The following is a 17993-nucleotide window of genomic DNA, read 5'->3' on the forward strand; positions in this document are numbered from 1 at the left end:
CAATAAGAAACATTTTATGGGACAGTCAATCACCTCGTATTTCAGTACTAGTATTCAGTACTAGTATTTGCAAAAAAGACTGCCATGGGGATTCCCATATAAAGGTGCCGGAGGATCCCAGTTCTTCCATTTTTATGGTCTAAAGTGAACACTTGGTTGAACAATGACCAAGAATTCCAAGGAGAAATACCAGGAAAGTCCTTCATTCAACTCAAGCAGGGACATGCTGATAAATTGTTTATCAACCAGCTTGGGGGTCATCCCATCATTTACATTTTCTTCACTTTCATAAATCATGGGTGGGCAACCTGCATCCTTTTATTAAGGGGATTTGTTGTGTGAAGTTTAGATTCAGTCAAAAGGCCAAACTTGAAGACCTAGAGGGTCACATAAGGCCTTGAGGCCACAGGTTACTCACCTCTGGTAGATAATCAACAAGATAATACATCAAGACCAGATTTGTAGCATTTACCAATTTCTGAAGTGTAAATGCTCAAACTGAAAAGTTTACAATTGGCTCCAGCCCAAGCCTGCATGAAAAGATAGCTAGAAGCTGCAGCACTACCAGAGGAGTCCATCCAGAGAAGCCAGCACAACTATAAATAAATAGGCCAGAATCCTGCGGTATTTGCCCCAACTGTGGAAGCACCAGAGCATGATGTAAAACCATGGCAGCAGCTGGAACATGTACAGTCAACCACAGAACTCTGAAAACAGAAAGAGACACAAAGTTTGGTGTAGTAATACATTCAGCTCAACAGAGAAACAGTGACAGAGAAAGTGAAGAAAGGTTTAAGGAAGGTAGAGTCAGACGAAGGAACAGTCACAAGTTAAAAAAAAAACCTATAACTTAGGAAAACTGATCATAAAGTGAAGATTGAAAAGAAATGAAAGAAAATGTGGGAACCATTGATTGATACTTAATCTTGGTGATCTCATCAGCTCCCAGTTTCAATGATCACCTCTATGCAGATGATTCACATCTACTTGTACCTCTAGAAAACTTAAGATAAAACATGTTTCCCACCTCTTTACAGGAAGTTAATGGACCAGAGGTGCAGCATGAAACATACATTTTCAGACCTGACCAATGCACAGATTTGCTTTGCTTGACCATGTTAATTTGTTACAGGAGGGTCTGGGGTTTTTTATGGATTGGGGGCATTATTAGCAAAGAGGGAGTGGCTAGTGATAGCAATGTAAAAAGAAAAAAGAAAACAATATGAATGTCAATGAAGCAGTTTCTTAAAATGCACAAAAGAAAACAGAAAGAGGTTCAGAGAAAAACATAAACAGGCATGTTTTAGAATTAAGTTTATTACATACATTGAAATAAACAAATTGCACATAATGACAATTTGTAAGCTTGTCTATAATTTCTATGGGAAATGTTTCAGAATAACAAAAAATAATTTTCAAAAATATTACCATGATTTAACATGTACTAACATCAGTTGCTGAGCATGAAATTCTATGAAAAATATGGTGAGAACCTCCAAATTAAATCAGTATTCAAACGGGAATGTATGGTTTAGAAAAAAAGAAATGAGAGAGGCCCAAAACTTATAGAGTATATAGAAGCTTCATGCCCTTATATCCTAAGGACTTCAAGAGAAGATTTGATAAGCACCATATGACCACCAAGCATAACAAAAAAATTCAACAGGAAAAGACTTGTGGGTCCAACACAAGATTATATAATCACAACTGGGCCCTCACTGTGGCAAAGCGATCCTTTTACACCCCCCTAATCAATTCATTCTTCCACTCACCATAGCAGTTTTTCCAAATCTTTTCATCCTTTCTCAAACCTCCCAAGACTTCCCCACCTTCACCTTCTCAGCTGAGAACATTGCTTCCTGTTTCACTGAAAAAAAAATTGAGGCCATTTGCTGAGAATTCCTTCTCTCTTGCTTTTCACCTAATCAAGATGCCCCCTGCACTTTCTCCTCCTTCCCCGCCGTCATATGAAGAAGTGACCCTTCTTCTTGCCAAGGCAAATCCCCCTCCATGCATGTGATCCCGTTCTTGGCTCTCCTTCCTTTTGTGGCTGTACTAGAGATGGCCATCTTCATACAACAGAAGCCTTCCCTTCCTCTCCCCTCGCTCTCTTAAATCTCTGCAGTCTGACTTCCAACCTCATCATTCAAAAAAAACCTATTCTCTCCAAAGTTACTAGTGATCTCTTAAAAGCCCTTTTCTCAAACTCCATCCTTCTTCCCTTCGTTGTAGCCTTTGACACTTTGATCACTCCACTGTCTTCTAACTTTTTGTGACACTGCTCTCTTTTGTTTCTCCTTCTATGGTCTGATTCCTTCTCTGCCTCTTTTGCTGGATCTTCATCCACATCATGCCCAGGAACTGACTATCCCCCAAGGTTCTGTTCTTCTCCCTACATATCATTCTGCTAGGTGATCTCATAAGTTTCCATGATTTCAATTATCATCTATATGGAGATGACTTGTTTGTTTATTTGTCCTGCCCTGACTTCTATTTTAACCACCAGCCTCATATCTCCAACTGCCTATCAGACATCTCAAAATGGAAGATCACTGACATCCTGTCTCCCTCTCTACCCCTCACATCCAATAACATGTCATATCCTATCATCTCTTCAAAACATCTCTCTTGGTGGAGGCACTTATCATCTCACACAAGGGGGTGTGCAAGGTTGTTGGTTGGCCTCCTTGCCTCAATCCTCTCCTACTTACATCCATTCTGCACTCAGCTGTCAAATTCATCTTTCTAGAGCCCAGGTCTGACCAAGTCACCCTATTCAATAAACTCCAGTGACTCTCTATTGCCTCCAGAATCGCATATAAAATCCTCCATTTGACTTTTAAAACACTTTCTAACCTGGTCCCTTCTTAATTTTCCAGTCTTCTTATGCCTTATTCACCTCCATTACCCTTCAGTGACGTTGGCCTCCTTGCCTTTCCTTACACATGATACTGTACCTCCAGAGTCCAAACATTTTTTACAAGTTGTATTCCATACCTGGAATGCTCTTCCTCCTTATCTCCATCTCCTACCTTCCTTGCATCCTGCAAGTCACAGCAAAAGTCTCATTTTCTGTAAGAAGTCTTTTCCAGTTCTCCTTAATTTTAATGCATTCCATTTGAGATGACTCTCAATTTATCAGGAATATAGCTTGTTTGTATGTTGTCTCACCATTAGACTGTGAAGTCTTTGAGATCAGGAGCTATTTAAAGAATGTTTGACAAGAGATTCAACTAAGTAAAGCCATCCCAAGGACCTTTAAGGATGACAATGGAAGGACAACAAACCGAAGAAAAATGTAAAAAGATTCCAAAGATTACTGTGGCAAAATGTCTTCCTCATCAGGGACAACTGGAACCACCACACTTGGACTGAAACATCACAGTATTATATACTCTTATAAGAGAGGCAGATTTGACCCTAAAGAGAATAAAGATGAGCCCTCAGTCAACTAGAAAGCATCAAAAGCTTGAGCCTTACCCCTCTCCTCCAACAGTCAAGTCTCATGAACAGCTTCCATGCCTTTCAAGGGAAATTGTAGCCCACTTATAGGTAAATCTTGATAGATTTTGCTCCATTTCAACAGCAAACCTTTAGAGCTCAATGAATTAGTATATCTATCTGGGACAAACAGTATAGAGGGGCAATGAGAGTTGATCACGAAGAGGAGAGCTGACTGGATTACCTTTGGGGAATTGCAAAGTTCTCTTAGTAACTCCAAGCTTCTCAAGGAAACAAAGATCCAGATTTTATTTATTTATTTATTTTTGATCCAGCTTTTAAATACCAACCTTCTACCACTGCTACTCTATGGTAGTGAGATATGGAATATAACACTCTTCAAAGAATTAAAAATTAATCACAAAGAGGATAAGGGAGAATACATGGTAGGTGCAAACAAAATGAACATATAACCAAAGAGGGACACCAAAGAAGAAAAGAAGTGAAAGATATCAAAGAACTACATGACAAAAAAAGAACATGGGCTGGTCATACAATGAAAGAAAAGATTGTGTGTGGTTGACAACCAGAGTCCTCCTCTAGCACCATTGCAATGTCAAGAGAGTAAGGAAGACCTCCTGCACTCTGGGTGAATCTTCTGTGGTGAATTTATGAAAGGTCACGGACAAGAGTCACATAAGATGGGCAAGCATAGATCATTTGTGAACTGAATCACTAGAGGGGATTTCCAAACTGATGAATTCACAGATCTATTTGAGAAATCCTACACTGCAAATGGATATTGTGTGGGAATGACACAGCAGAAAGAAAAGACAAGTGGTTAATCCCCATAAAACCACCAGGTGGCAATGGCAATTGTGGCCTGCTGAAGTGTCAATTATCCTCTAAGCAGGAATCATCTGGGCCTGCTCATATACACAACTCATTCCTCTATCCCTCGGGACTCTTTTCAATCCCAACATGGGTTTCCAGGGAAAAGAGAAGAGATGGCAGTTGCTTCATGGCTTATTCAGTCCCAGTACAGGCGACTAGCCTCACATATGCTCAGGGTATCAGTTCTCAGGGATTCTTCCCTTTCTATTACATATAAAATGTGTCTTTTAATACATGGGTTCTTGAAGTACCAATTAGAAATCTTGCTCTGACAAAGTTAATTTGGATTGTTTTGGGACAAGACACATCTACAATATTTTAAATGTTTCCCTCCCAATATTTTGTGCTCCCTCTGTTCCCAATCCTATTCTAGCATTCAAGCAAACAGAAGTGGCACAGATTCAAATGACCTTCCAGATCTTAATAGAGACACAGAAGTATCAGGGAAAATATTAAAAAGCATATAGATTGCAAAAATGACAGTTTTAGAAGTGGCCTTGGTCTGCTCTTTCAGGCAGCAGTAGGAGAGTTAAGAGCAGTGTCTTCAGAACGTGCAGATCCAATTCTATCACTGTTCCAACAATTACACACATTTACTACACACCTACTACCTAACAGGTGCTGTACTAGGTGCTAGGGGATAACCATAAAAGGGAAATTACTATGAATGCTAGGAAGGAGCTTGTATCCCATAAAAAAACTAAAATGGAGTTTTCAGATTCTTTTCTTGTACTTTTACTTCAATAAGTTGCCTATCACATGTGATCTGGGTGTATTTTTATTATTCAAAGAACCTCATTGTATAGTAATAAAAGTTGCTTTTGTCCAAACAAGATATCCAGGGCAGGCTCCTGGATGAGTTATTTTACTCAGGCTCTTGAGCTTTCCACTTCTGTCAAAGAGGGATCTAGTGGTTGTAGGAAGAGGAAGGTTTCTCCTGCAAGTTCTGAAGATATAAAGGAAAGGGGTGGTAGTTTACAGTTAGCAAACTAAGAAATGACTTGAAATAAAGAAGCATTTCCTATGGAGGCATAAATACAGGCACAAAATGGAGGTGGGGAATGAGTCTGAAATTTGCTAAGTTAGTGATGCATAATTAGAAAGAAAAACAACCATAACCACTGTAATTTAGGGGATATGAAACAGATCTGAACAAATCAAACTACATACATTTCAGAGAGAAAATGCAAACTCTTGCAAAATGGAAAAGACCATCTGTCCTAGTAACGTGCTCAAATGGAGATAACATTTCACATATAGGTTACCTATATAACTTTATGATGAGGTTACCTATGTAACCACATGAGTTACATCCACTCATAAGGTGGATGAGAATACTGTGTGGTTTGTTGTCATTTTTTCCTTCTGGGCTTCATCATTTGAAGAATGTGAAGAACACTCTTTATAAGAGAGTTACAAAGATTATATTTGAAAATGAGACCAATAAGGAGAGGTTAAAGGAACTGAGATTATTTATTCAAGAGAAAAAAATAAGTTGATACATATATACATATGTACATATTGTGTCTAATTATTTTCTGTCTACACAGGAGAAAAATAGTTTTGAAATGAAGCAGGAGAACTTTAGTTTATTAATAATAACTCACATTTGAGAGTCACTGTGGCCTAACAGAGAGTGAGCTGACCTTAAAATAAGGTGAGAAATGGGTTCAAGGATTTCTTCTGATATATAGTTACAAGACCAAGGGTAAGTGACAACTTCTCGGTATTCCAGGAATCTCTCTAATCAGAGTGAAGTTGCAAATCTATATCAGCTGGGAGAATTTCTATGCAAAGAATGCCCCATCTTGATGAAATCACAGTTTTGAATAAAACGAATAAAAATCCTCTAGCAGTAATAGGGCACTATACAGAACATAAAGCCCCAAGTTGGTATTATAAGCATTATCTTCATTTTACAGATGAAGAAATTGAGACTCGGTGATTTAATCATGGTTACTCAGCTAAGAAGTGATTTGAAGTGATCTCTTGATGAAGATCACTGCTACATATGAAATGGTTAACTAACTGCAAGCAGTCTTGTAATAGCCTTCTCTGGATGTCTTAAAACTAGACTAAATTCTCCTTTCTATGAGTCTGATTAGGAAACATACCTTAATACAAGGAAATGAACTAAATGGCCTCTTTCAGAGTATCTTCCATCTGTATGATTCTATACCAGTACAAAGACAAAAGAACCCTGAGGTATAAGAAGCAACAGTTAGGGGTGCTGATAGTCTATCACAAATTTATGTTATCCTATGTCAACTAGGCTCTCACTGAAGCAAGGCAAACTTTTTACTCCCCGTCCCCCACCCTCCCATCTCCTCACCATTGGTTCTCTATCAAACTCACCATGGTGACTTCCAAATTTTCTTTTTTCTCCTCAAGCATTCCTTAGCACAACTTTTCCCTCATCCTCTCAGTTGAAGTCATTCAGGCAACAAGCATTTATTTAGCACTTAGTATGTGCCAAAGAACTGAGGATACAAAGGAAGACCAAAAAACAAGGCTCCTGCTCTCATGGATTACATGTGCCAATGCGAATATAATAATGCAAATAACCATAAACATATAAGATTTATATGGCATAAAAGAAAGGTAGGCAAAAAGGAAAGGAACTACCAGAAAAAGCCTCACGCAGAAGAAGAAATTTAAGCTGAGCTGAAAGAAGCCAGAGAAGCTAAGGGGCAGAGATGAGGAGGGAGAGTAGTCCAGGTGAGGAGGACAGTTCAGTGGAAATGCAGAGTCAGGAGGGTCATGTGTGAGGAACAGTAAGACAGACACCCACAGATGGGTGTGGAGGAGAGATAAGTATAGGAAATGAAGCATAAAATAATGTGGGCAGCTGAGTGGAGGATGGATTGCAATGGGTAGACTTTAGGCAGGGAGACCAATTACAAGTCTATTGCAATAGTCCAAGAAAAAGGTGATGTAGAACTGAATGTGGCTGGTGGTTGTGTGAGTAAAGAGAGGAAATTAGATCCAAGAGATGTCGGGGAGGTATAAAAATTTGACAACAGATTCTATCTGTGAGGTGAATCTGAGTGAGGGTTACAACATGGTTGTAAGTGGGTGACTAGGAGAATGGTGATGCCCTTAAGATAATGAATTCTCTTTTAGAAATATTCCACTTAAGATGCCTTTCAAAGATCCTATTCCAGATGTCCAAAAGTCAATTGGTGATATAGGACAGTAGTTCAGAAGAGAGACTTTCTCTGGAAGTTATATGCACAGAGATGATAGTTAACCCCTTGGGAGCTGATAAGATCACCAAGAGTGACAGTATAGAAGAAAAACACAAGTGGGCCCATGGCAGAGCCTTAGTTCTTAGCCACAGTTCTACAGTTAATCCTCCAGTAATATTTACTGAAAATCTCTTGACATCCCCCAATATTCTGTCCCTTCCTTTACTCTCTAAAGAAGGAGTCTTTCTTTTCAACAATACCAACCCTACCCATATGATTACCCCTATTATCATTCCCCCCTCTCTGTCAGTCTCTCTCCATCTACTGGTTTCTTCTCTGCTGCTTCCAAAGATACCCAAATTTTGCCAATCCTTTGCCTCACTGGATTCTCCCAATTCATCTCATTATTATCCTATATATCTCCATTTCTCAGTCAATTCCTTGAAAAAGCTGTCTATACTTGGTGCGTCCACTTCCTCTCCTCACACCCCCTGGTTACATTGTGAGGTTACCAGCTAGTTTGCCGGTGCTGGCTGGTTTGCCCCTTTCCTATGGTTCATAGGCTTCACAGTGAATTTTTATGTACTTCTCAGATGGAAGGAGTTCATACTTCTTATGAGTTGTTTTTCAGCGGATTTCATCATCATTATTTGGTTTGGGGAAGTTTTCAGGGTTTTACTGGAATAGGTATGCTGGGTAGTCTGCCTCTATTCTGGCAGCCATCTCAGCCAGAAGTCCTCTCCTCTGTAAACATTAATATATTTACATATAAAACTCTATGGATGCTTGTACGCATGCACATGTGAGAAGAAGAGTGTTCAACTTTCCTTTCCCTGCTTCAAATGAGACGGAGTGTTGTTGCCTATGGAGAATGGACAGTTACATTTTTAACCTCACAAACAATGTTTCTGTTTTCAAATGAAATGAACAGTGGACCTTCTTAGTACAATTTACCACAGTCCTCTGGAAATACGTTCAGGTGGTTTACATAGTACTTACTACTGCATGTTAATTACTGGACAGGCCTGTGACTATATCATTATTGTATTCAGTATGTTCTAACCTAATTCACTCTGGAGCTCATAGACTGGACAACATAGACCGACCGAGCACAGAATGGATATAAATATTAAAAAGTAATTGTTTCTCTTTTATCCAGAAACCCTGAGGGTCTTCTCCTCCCAGTTTGATTTTTTTTTTTTAATTAAAGGGGCCATCCCTTAAGAAACCCATTCATTGAATGGGTGTATCTCACTCAAAGTGAGAATGTTATAAGACCTTAACTTGAAAGGACCAGGGTCTCACATTGCATCCTGGGTTATCTCCAGTCATCCTGATGAATGTCAGGGCACTGGACCCAGATGGCTCAGGAGAAGAATGTGAGGTTGGTGACCTTGCACAGCCCTGCCTCATTCAAATCAAAGTCAAGTGCGAGTCATGTCATCATCGTGATGTCATGGTCCTCTTCAAGAATGAAGGACAAACACAACAATGTTCTATCTGCTTCTCTTAGTAATTGACACGTACAAGATACACTATCAGATAAGAGTTTATAATGGAGTGTTACAATATTCCAACAAATATAACTGAGATTCTATGAAAAGAAGAAGCTACCATTTAGTTATTTTTGATGACTCCATAAGTGTCTGAAGGACTCTCAGGAGCAAATCATCAAGGACAAGGTTTAGATGAACTTGAACTTCCAAGCTAAAGTTAGATTTATCTTTGGCTTGTCTCCGGTTTTCCTTGCTGGGATGTTAGTAACACTGAAGTTTTAGACTATGTCAATGTCTAACATTAACATCTAACATTCCTGTTTTTAAAATAGTACATAATATTTTTTCTCCAAGCATGTTGTAACTAAAGTTTTCTACTCTAGTAAGATCTTGAGAATTTTATAAAAATAAGATGAACTGAAACCCTCTGTGAGGTGTTGGTTTTACAGGTCAATCAAAGACTAATCTAATAATTCATTAAGTATCTTCTATATGCAGTCACTGTGATTAGTGCTAGAGACACAAAGACAGAAGTGAAACAGTCCCTGCTCTCAAGGACCTTAAATTCTCAAGTACGGGCTGAGGGAGGGAAGAAGAAAGAGAGAAAATTTATACAATAGAATATAAGATGGTCCTCTCTGTCTCCTCTGCTCTGCCAGCAGCTCTTCAACTTCGTTCCTCACCCCTTGAGAATGTACGCCTGCGCCAAGTTCATCTCTACCCCTGCCTTTATGAGGAGCAGCTCTCAGTTGCTGAGTAGACCATTATCTGCAGCAGTGCTAAAATGGTCAGAGGTTGGGATAGATGAGAACCAAAGCATTTTGGCAGCATCAGGTCCCTTGATGTCACTTGTCCCCAGATGTGGATTCCAAACTAGTGCCATCTCAAGGGACACTGACACAGCAGCCAAGTTCATTGGGTCTGGGGCTGCCACTGTGGGGATAGCTGGCTCTGGAGCTGGTTTGGTTACTACGTTTGGAAGTCTCATCATTGATTATGCCAGGAACCCCTCCTGGAAGCAGCAGCTCTTTTCCTACGCCATCCTGGGCTCTGCCCTGTCTGAGGCCATGGGGCTCTTTTGCCTGATGGTGACCTTCCTCATCCTCTTTGCCATGTGATGGAGTCATTTCTATCCCCCAACATTCCTGAATGTTCCTCCTCATCCTCCCGGTCCTTCATTGTCTTTTCCAGCCTGTGTATACCTCCCCCTCCATCTTACCAAGGGGCCCTGGGGAAAGCCACAGTCTCACGGTTTGACAGAGGGAAGACAAATAAATACTGTATTAATAAGCTGGAAAAAAATAAACATAAGGTGGTTTGGGAGGGAGGACATTGGCAGCTGCAGGGGGAGGTCAACAAAGGCTTCACATAGAAGGTGTCATTCTGACAACTTTTGAAGGAAATCAAGAAGTGAAGAGAACGCATTCCAAGCATGGGGGACACCCAGTGCATAGACATGGAGATGAGAGGTGGAATGTCATGTGTGAAGAAAAGCAGGTAGATCAGTAGTGGTATGCAGGGAGTATATAATTAATCTGGATTGAACTTTCAGGTAAAGATAGCAATGGCGAAGGCAACAGAGGAGCCCAGCTCTCCCACATAAATACTAGCAAATACCTGAGAGTCCTCTTTTATACAGCAATGGTACAGAAACCAAAGAGAAGCAGAAATAAGCTTCTCCATCTAGTTCAGCACTGTACAAAAGACAGCCTAGCCTGTAGAGAACAGGAACAGGGTCACAACAGTTAAGCCAGCACTAATTGCAGTAAATAGGCAGAAAGTAATGTAGTCTGGAGAGGTCTCAAACTAGAGACACCAGGTCTGTGGATACCTGGTGTTCTGAAAACAGAAGCAGGATATAGACTCTATTTCCATAAAGCACTATGCAAGGAAATAGAGCCTAGCCACATACTTCTCAGAGCACTAGGTGCCACAGCAAAAAAAAAAGATGAACTCAGGGCCTGGAAGTCATTATTGAAAAGCCTTGTAGGAAGTCTGAAACCAATATGATCTCTAACTTCTGACTGGGCCACAGCAAGAGATGGAACTAATTACTGACTGAAGATTGTACAAAGAGAATGATATAGAGCCCAGCCAGGGTCAGAACCTCCAGTGAGCCACCAGAAGACTGACACAGAGAGAAACCAGGGATTGAGTCACAGGCAACCTAATACCAACCATACCATCCAGAACAATAGGAGCAAAGGTGTAGAGACCAGAACCAAAATTGACCAACCAAACCCATCCAAGAGCGCTGACGGTGTGGAATCAAGTCCCAATCCCAACTTGAGAAGTGAGGATTAAAATATAAGTAAACAGAAGAAACCATCAAGCACAACGAAGAGAAGCCCAACAGGCATAAGCCAGAAGAAGAAAGCAATTCTACAATTCTAATCAGTGCTTTGGAGGGGGGAAAAATGGCTTAGACACACGGACTAGAAGAGTTGGAAGAAGAAATTAAATAAGAAATTTTTAAAAAATAAATTATAAGTTAAATTAGAGTTTTGAAGAAGAAAATGAAAAGAAGAAATAGGTCAGAAGAGAAATTAGAAAATCTACTCCCAAGGAGTGGACTCTTTGTAAAACAGAATGAAGCAAACTGAAATAAATAACTCCACAACACAAGAAAAATTAGAACAAAATCAGAAGACTGATAAAATATAAGGTATTTACGATTAAAAACAAACAAATAAACAAAACTACTGACCTGGAAAACAAGTCAAGGAGAAATAATAATTTAAAAAAATACTACTTACTAAAAACCACTGACCAAATAAAAAGCCTGGATATCATAATTCACTCAAATGAAAACTACTTCCATTAGAACCAGGGGGCCAAGATGAAAATAGACTGGATTTATTAATCACATTCTGAAAAAAATCCCAAGCTGAAAGCATCCAGGAATATCATAGCCAAAATCCAGATATTCGAAATTAAAGGAGGAAAAAATACTGCTTACAGTATTTTACTGCCAGCCAGTCAACAAGCATATATTAAGTTATGTGCATGACACTGTGCTAAGCACTGGGAATTCAAAGAAAGGTAAAACCAGTCATTATCTCTTCCCCACCCTCCTATAAAGAGCTCACATTCTAGTGAGGAAGATAAATGTGAAAATAACTAGGTATAGATGGAAAGTAGTCTTAGAGAGGAAGGAACTAGCAGCCTCAGGGACCAGGAAAGGTATCCTATAGAAGGTGGGATTTGAGTTGAGTCTTGAAGGAAGCCAGGAAATATTCTGAGCAAGGAACAAGTAATCCAGTGTAAAGGGATTTGGGGGCATGTGGCGGGAAGGCAAGAAAATATAAGAAAAATAGAAAGTTAAGAAAGGATTAGGTTGTGAAGAACCATTTAAAATGCCAGACAAAAGATTTTATATTTGATCTTGGAGGCAAAAGGGAGCAACTGAAATTTACTAGGAGGAGAAAGGGGAGAAAATGTTTAGACCTACTCTTTAGATAAATCACTTTGGCATATGATAGAAGGTGAATTGGAGTAGAAAAAGGCTTGAGACAGGGAGACCAATTAGAAAGTTATTGCAATAAGACTAGGCAAAAAGCAACGAGGCCCTAAATTATAGTAGTGGTTGTATGAGTGGAAAAAAGATGCCAGTCATATGAAGAAATGCTGTGCAAGTATAAATGACAAGATTTGACAACAAATTGTACCTGTAGAGTGAGTCTGAGCGAGAAGTTAAGAATGATGTCAGGGAGGTCAAGAACTGGAAATTGAGGGGATGCCCATCAATTGGGGAATGACTGAACAAGTTGTGGTATATGAATGTCATGGAATACTATTGTGCTATAAGAAGGGATGAACAGGAAGACTTCAGAAAAACCTGGAAAGACTTAAATGAACTGATGCTGAGTGAAGTGAGCAGAACCAGGAGAACACTGTACACAGTAACAGCAACACTGTGCAATGACCAACTTTGATAAACTTCCCACCAATACAATGATCTAAGACAATTCTAAAAGACTCATGATGAAAAATGCTGTCTACATTCAGTGAAAGAACCATGAAGTCTAAATGCAGATCAAAGCATATTATTTTTTTCTTTCTTGTGGTTTTCCCCTTTTGTTCTGATTCTTCTTGCACAACATGGCTAATGTGGAAATAAGTTTAATATTTTGTTTAATATTATACATATACCTATATCAGATTGCTTGCCATCTTGGGGAAGGGAGAGGGGAAAGGAAGGGGGAAGGGAAAGGAAAGAGGGAGAAAAAATGGAACTCAAAATCTTATAAAAGTGAATGTAGAAAACTATCTTTACATGTAATTGGGGAAAAAAATAGTATTAAGTAGGAGGAAGAATGATGCCAGGTTATGAGCTAGGAGACAGCAGAAGAATGGTGGTACCTTAGATGATAATCAGGAAGTTCAAATAACTCCAGGTTTTAGGGGAGAATGAAAATAATTTCTGTTCTGGACATGTTAAATGTAAGATACCTTTACAACAACCAATTCAAAAAACTAGATAGGAGCTCAGGAGAGAGACTAATGCTGAACATATAAACGTGGGAATCATCTACATACATGATAGCTGACCCCATGAGAGCTGATAAGGTCAAAGAGAGATAGCATGAAGGAAAAAGAGAAGAGGGCCTAGGGCAAAGTCTTAGGGGACATCAACAAGTAGTTTTCCAGAGATATTTTATTGAAAAAAAATCAAGACCATTTGCCACCCTCCTCATATCACAGTTCCTTGACATTATCCTCCATTATTTCCTCATTTCCTAGGTTATGTGAGGTCATATCAATTCTTTTTTAGAGAAAGGAAGGAATACTTTTCCCAACTATAATCAAGGGGAGAATTCTTACACAAACAAGAGGATAAAAGTATTGATAAAAAATAAAATAGACAATTATGATAACATAAAACTGAAAACATTTACACAAGTAAAATAACAGTGTAATAAAGATAAGAAGGAAAACACGCAGGAAAATATCACTCCAACAAATTTTTCTGATAAAGGTCTAACATCCAAGATTAAAAAATGACTGATAAAAATACATAAGAATAAAAGCTTTTCCCAAGTAGATTAGTAAGCAAAGGAAATGCATAGTCTTGGATAAATCAGCATGTATTCAAGTGAATGGAAGACTATCTTAACTATATGAAAATGTTCCAAATCTCTAATAACAGAAAAGTAAATTAAAATAACTCTGAGGTTTTACCGCACACCTACCAAGTTGGCAAAGATAAGGAGAATAGAAAATTGCTATTTTGGGAGGATTTGTGGAAGGAAAGACAAATTTTGTACTGTTAATAGAGCTGCAAATTGGTTCAATCATTCTGGAAGGTAAGTTGGAATTATGTCCCCAAAGTCACTAAACTGTATATACCCTCTGATCCAGAAATACCACTTTTGGATATATCACCTAAGGAGGCCAAATATGTACAGAGGAAAAGACTCGTGTGTTCAAGAATGCTTACTGCAACACTTTTTGCTCTAGCAATGAACCAAAAACAGAACACATGCCCATCATTTAGGGAAGGTATGAAAAAAATGTGGTATATTAATATAGCATGGTACAAAACTACACCACAAAAATTTAATGTGATGGGTTCTAAGGATTCTAACAAATTAAAAAAACTAACGTGAAGGGATGCATGGTGAAATTAGCAAAACCAAGAGAACAACTTACTTGATGACCATAATAATACAAGGAGAAAGTCTAAAAGATCTCAGAACTCTAAGTAAAGTAATGCCCAGTGACAATTTCAAAACACTGATGATAAAACTCATATTTCTTGGCAGAAAGGTGATGGATAAGAAGTATAGAATCAGATGTGGATTCCCAGACATGAGCAATATGGTCATTTATTTTGCTTGACTACAGGTTTCTACTTGGAGAAGTAAGATACGGTAAATTAGTTCATAAAGATAGATATGGAAAACAAAGAACATCAATAAGATATTTTTAAATGCACAGAAGAAAAGAAGTACAGAGACATAAATAGACCAATTATATTTACTACCTCATATTATCATTTTTAAAAATTGTACATAAGAGAAATTCAGCTTTTTATCCAAGACTTTCTTGTCTCTTGTATGTTGAAATGTTTATATTTGTTGATGATTAAGTTCACAATAAAAAATAAAATTTTAAATAAAAGAGAAAAGAAACAATAGTCACAACTTCCAGTAGGAGGCAGCAAGTTTAAATATGGTTACTAGTTATTACTATAACTAATAATAACTAGTAACTAATTACTAGTTATTTTTGCTTTAATAAAACTTTTAGCATCCAAAATCTTGAAAGCTGCCTTCCCATCAGGTATGTACAAAACTTAACACAGAAACAAACAGAAATGTTTTTAGAATGAAAACCCAAAAGGAAGAATTGCTATAAAATATAACTGTAAATCTATTTGACCTATAAGAATAGGGACTGAATCTTCAAGTTCATAAGCATAAGAAAGGAAACATTTCATTTGATCCACAAAACAACCTTGGGAAGTAGGTCCTATTAGTATCCTCATTTTACAGTTGAGGAAACGAAGATAGATAGAGGTTAAGTGACTTGCCCAGGGTCACACAGGTAGAATTTGAACTCAGGTCTTCCTGACTCCAGGCCTAATACTCTACTTACCTACCTCATCAACTAACTGCCAGGTGAGAAAATTCCCTCTTCCACTGAAGTACAAGTTAGTAAGAAGTCAGTGATGTTAATATATATAATTATATGTTAATATATATAATTTATAACTCATATATGTTATATACATACATACAATGTTAATATGTATAATTAATATATGCCTCTTATTCCTTGACAAAGAAATGATGAACTAGAGATGTACATTCTCAAACTGCCACTATATTCACCTACTTTGCTTAACTATGGGCTTCTATTTAGAGAGGTACAATTCACCCAGTCTTAGAGAGTTGCCCAGAACATTGAGAGATTAAGTGACTCCGCCTGAGGTTACAAATGGTCATTAGGTGTCAGAAGTGGAACTCTTCCTGGCTTCCAGGGTAGCTTTCTACCCACTATTCCATGGTGACAACTCTTATCATTTTTCCTATAACTAAGTTAAAGGTCTACCGCATTTGGTGTTACTTGGATTTAAGGATCTCAATTATGTATATAGTATGGAACAGTATATAGATGGAACAATTTTAATATGAATTCCATAAGCATTTTAAATGCTGCTCACCTTTTTTATATCTACTTTTACTTCAGTTAAATTCAGCAAGCATTAAAGCATTTACTATGTGCTAGGCAGAATGTCAAGCATTCTGAGCCTAGAAAAGACCAAACTCAAAACAATTCTAGCTGCCAGAGATCTTACATTGTAAGTACTTTTACTTTTTCTCTGGATTTATTTGATACCTTTTCTATTTCATTTTACCTGTCTAAAAAAAGGCAAGCATTTAAGAAAATGAAATTTAGCAAAGGTAAACATTTTTGAAAAGTAAACATTTAGGAAAATGTTCCCTAAACAACAACCAAAAAAAAAAAACCAACCCCACCCCAAACCCTACTGGTTAGTGATTGCCACTTAAGTAGAAATAGTTTGCACTCTTTGAACCTGTCTCTTTGCCTGTAAAATGAGGGGGTTGCACTAGGTGATTGGAAAAATTATAGGATATTATGGTTGGAAGGGATTTGAGAGATCAACCAGGCCTTCATTCTCTCTGATTGCTTCCATCTCTAAAATTCTGTTAACTACTCTGCAAAAACACAAAACACTTTTCTGTGCACTGCATTTTTTCTACAGCTAGACACTTCTCACATTTAAGGAATTCATTTATGAGTTTAAAAAAAAAAATCTCCCAAGAGAAAGAAAACTGGTGGGGTAAAGAAAGAAAAGAGAATTCTGATACACAAAACATTTAAAGAAATAAAAAAGAAATTGTTTGCGTGGGAGCACCAGCAAGAGGTTTTAGCATCTTCTGGAACGTGATGATACAATGCTTTGTGTTACAAAAGGGGCTTTTTTAAAAATAAGGAATTGGAAGAGCTGTCAGAAAGGTGTGAACTTGGAATCTTTAAACTACCTACCTCCTCATCTGACAATTGTAGAAATGAGACTTCTGAAAATAGAGCCGAAAGGCCCTGTTTAAGCTTTTTGTACCAAATGGTTTCTCTAAACAGCTTTGCTCTTTGCTTAACAAAGCAGCAGAGAAACTTACAACTCCAAGTAAGGATCCTGCAGCAGCCAAGTTCGCAGCTACAATGGCTGGGTCCTACTAAGGGCCTCTACTGTACTAGTCCACTTCATACAGGGAAGTAAACAAGGCAGCTTCCCTTTTTAGTCCAGCACACAGAGCCGGCTCTGAATGAAAAGTCAAAGCAGCCAGACCATCTGCAGGGCTGTGTTTTCTGAATAAACTAGTCACTGGGAAACCTTCCCCTAGCTGGCAGGGCGGCTCTCAGAGATTACCTTGTAGGGAGTTAGGAAAATGTTCACTGGCTCGGAGCCAAGGGAGTGGGCCGAGCAGTGAGTCAGTGGAGGCCAGAAGCAGGGAGGAAGGGAAAGGTGATGGATGGAGAGGAGAGGGGCTTTTTTTTCCTCCAGCTGTTTCCAGTACCACATGGCTCCCCTTCTCCCCACCTTCATTCACCACACTCTCTCATCGTTTGGCTTACTTCCTTTTTTAAAATTTTAAAACGTATGGCTCTTTTCCCCCCAAATTATCTCACCTACTCACTCCCAGCCCCCGTTCTTTTTCAACCACTTGATGCTGTTCTTTCCCCCTCTCTTCCCAACTCCCCAGATAAACCACTCTCTTCACCCCAAACTTTCCCCCCACTCAAGGATCATCGGGGTTAAACAAACTTCCTCCTTCCCTCCCCCACACCTCAGGTTTCTTCCAAAAAGGTTTGGTTTGAACTTTCGAACTCACCAATGAGAGTCCGAGAGGAGGGTGGGGTGGCAGGCACCGGACGGGGTGGAGTTTGGGATGGAAGCAGGGCGGGGAGGGTGGAAGAGAAGCTAGAGAAAGGAAGGAGGGGGTGG

At 38.7% G+C, this 17993-nt stretch overlaps 1 long non-coding RNA gene across 1 annotated transcript; it reads right to left on the reverse strand.

The window, feature by feature from the left end:
* Positions 1–418: 418 nt before the first annotated feature.
* LOC140534023 (uncharacterized) lies at positions 419–17949 on the reverse strand. The gene is made up of 3 exons (XR_011977145.1): positions 17881–17949; positions 1773–1867; positions 419–707 (listed from the first exon to the last, which is right to left on the reverse strand). It is a non-coding gene; the product is annotated as an uncharacterized lncRNA (long non-coding RNA).
* Positions 17950–17993: the final 44 nt, after the last annotated feature.

Source organism: Notamacropus eugenii, chromosome 3, assembly GCF_028372415.1.
Source record: "Notamacropus eugenii isolate mMacEug1 chromosome 3, mMacEug1.pri_v2, whole genome shotgun sequence".
NCBI lineage: Eukaryota > Metazoa > Chordata > Mammalia > Diprotodontia > Macropodidae > Notamacropus > Notamacropus eugenii.